General features: G+C 28.8%; 1 pseudogene across 1 annotated transcript; it reads right to left on the bottom strand.

The window, feature by feature from the left end:
• Positions 1 to 946: 946 nt before the first annotated feature.
• Positions 947 to 2,814, bottom strand: LOC147919251 (agamous-like MADS-box protein AGL80 pseudogene; annotated as a pseudogene). The gene has a single exon (XR_015592563.1). The product of XR_015592563.1 is annotated as an agamous-like MADS-box protein AGL80 pseudogene (transcript).
• Positions 2,815 to 3,078: the final 264 nt, after the last annotated feature.

Here is a 3,078-nt window from a genome sequence, read left to right as displayed (position 1 = left end):
AACCTTGTTTGTGATCCAAGATCTACTCATTGCATTGATATATTATTTACGTTATTTATTATATTATATGTGACTGATATTATTTAGATATAATTTCATAAATTTCAAAATTTATTAAGACGTGTACTGTAAAATAGAAATCTTATATAAAATAGAGTGATAATAATATTTAATTATTCAATGTTGATATATAAAAATGTTTAAAAATGTGTATATTTTGTGAATATACGATCGTCTGTTATTATAATTCAAAAACAAAATCTCGATTTTTATAGTAATAAAAAATAAAATAATTTTTCTATATTCAAAATTGTTTAAAATTGTAAAAATCTTGATTTATGTGTTTTGGTCAATCTTACTTTTTAAATTGCCAAGAGAATATGTAATTTCTTTATTTTTTGGTGAGATTAGTTCCTATTTACGTTAACTTAGCCAAAAAAATTATAGTATAAATATTTTTTTTATAAAAAAACATAGTAAAATATTGTAAAAATCTCAATTTACGTGTTTTGGTCAATCTTACTTTTTAAATTACCAAGAGAATTTGTAATTTCTTTGTTTTTTGGCGAGATTAGTTCCTATTTACGTTAACTTAGCTAAATTAGTTTTAGTGTTAGTAAACCTTTAAGAAAGTTTTAAATTTGACTTTAATTTTCTCTGGTTTACAAAATCATATTCAACCCGAAGATACTGACAGTTTTTAAAATTATTTTATAGTTTTGAAGATTATATATCCTTAATTAAATTAATGAAACATTGAAGAAAACAACCAAAAGTTGGGGATTAATAAAATTGTCTCTCATAATCCTAGCTCTTGATTTTTAGATTCACTGATAAACATGTTTTAAGTACTTATTTGATGTAAGAGTTTATCCAACTTCGATCGTTTTTATGGGTAAAGTTTAATAAATAACTTCGTTAGCAAGATAACATCATGGGCAAAACATTTATTAAATAGAGAAAATGAAATTTCATTCATGACAAAATACAACAACATGTCAAGACCAACCCAAACATGTAACTAAAACAAACATAACTCAAATATAAAGGTTTATTGAAAATTTAAATAACGAAAACTTAAGATACGATCAAATTCTGATCACCACTGTTTCTTATTCAGATCCAAATCCTTATTGGTGTTCTTCATATTCAAAGTCTTCTGAATTTGATCACGAATCTTATCATGAAATCCAACAGATGAAGAACCCATCTCAATCATATGCATGACACTTGATGATGAAGAACCCATCTCAATCATAGGCATGACACTTGATGATGAAGAACCCATCTCAATCATAGGCATGACACTTGATGATGAAGAACCCATCTCAATCATAGGCATGACACTTGATGTTGTAGCGACATCAATAGGAACAAGGGACGAAGATGATTCATCATCATTCCTCTTCAGAATCTCCATCCTACGAGTAACATCTTTGAGATGTTGTTCAATGACAGAACCGAAATCTCGAAGATCACATTTCGGGAGACGAGAAACCAAAGTTTTGCCACTAAGACAATCAAACATGATGTTTTTCATCTCCAGCTCTTTGTTCTCTCTCCGGGCCTTTCTCCAAGACTCGGTGGCTTTGGTGATCCTTTGTTGGAGAAAGGACTCTTGGTTCACCATCTTCTTGGTTTGGTCCATCACCGACATCATCCTCCATTGGGACACAACCTTGTCAGCCGCCTCTCTCGATGGCCACACCTCCGGGTTCGACTCGTATGCACTGTTGACGATAACACAGATGGGGACGTCACATAGAGTTGCCAACTCATGAGCTTTCTTCAGAACACCTCTTTTTCTTTTCTTGAATGTTGATTTTCTTGCTGTCTCATTTTCAATGAAAGCCATTTTCACTTTCTTTCTCGTCATTATTTTTTTTTAATTTTTTTTTTGCTTTTGTTTTTGATATTTGTTATAATTTTTGAAGGGACTAGTGCTCCTTATATATATATAATCTGATTGTTTAAGATAAGGAAATTTTATCACAATTTAAAAAAAAAAAAGAAATTTTATCACAATTCAAACATATACAAATCTATATCATACCTTCTAAAAGATATCATAACTGGTAATAACTGAATGGAAAGAAATATTTATATCTATAGAAGTAAATTTACTATTCAACTATGGGTAATTGTTTTTACTTTTATTTACTATTATTTTACTTTTTTTTTTCTTTTCTAGTTTACTATCAAGGAGTCTGAATAGATTTTTTTTTTCCTGTTAAAATATATTTATACCCACTTTTTTTTTCGACCAAACATTAATAAAATTAAAAGATAACTCCAAGATTGGTGGCCCAAATAAGAAGATAAGAGTTTACAAAAGTAGATTCAGAAAGTAAAGGTCTTGAAGACCGAGCAAGGCAATCAGCCCTTGTGTTGAAGTCTCGTGGGATCCTAGCTAGGGTGAAGGAGGGTAGGAAGACCGGAGCACTGAAAAATCTTCCAGCAGATTCGAAAAAGCGCTTCGGTCTGAAAAATCCTCCAGCAGGAAGGGTACTACCCACTTTATCAACTATTAATTTTCCTTGATATGCAAAAGTGTGGGTATTAACAAGAACCGACAATTGTATATATGGGTATATAGAAAACGTGCGTAATTGGGCTGATTTTAATAATTTTATTTCTTATCCATGACCATCATTATTCTTAATTGGATGCCTTAAAAATCCCAATCAAACAGAGGGAAATATATTATTTCGAGGTTAATTTCACTACTAAGACACACATACCCTACATATCTTTAAATATATTTTTAAAAAGTTGTTCAAAAATAAATTATCTTAAGAGGGTATTTTTTTTGTATATGTTAATTAATTTGGAAATGTATATATATATATATATATATATATTTTTGGGTCAAATTTGGAAATGTATATAAGATTTATAAAAACTTGATAATTCATAATGATTTTAAAATTCAACCTATGGATATAAACTAATATTTAGAAATCCATTAAAATTCAATGTGACAATAAAGACTTATGTAAATATTTAGAATAAGTAACAGAAAAAATTAATTAGTATTTAGAAATTATAAATCCATTCAAAATAATAAGATTTTCCCAC

This window comes from Camelina sativa, chromosome 20, assembly GCF_030686135.1.
Source record: "Camelina sativa cultivar CO46 ecotype springtype chromosome 20, ASM3068613v1".
Classification (NCBI taxonomy): domain Eukaryota; kingdom Viridiplantae; phylum Streptophyta; class Magnoliopsida; order Brassicales; family Brassicaceae; genus Camelina; species Camelina sativa.
This window is presented reverse-complemented; position numbering and strand designations above follow the sequence as displayed.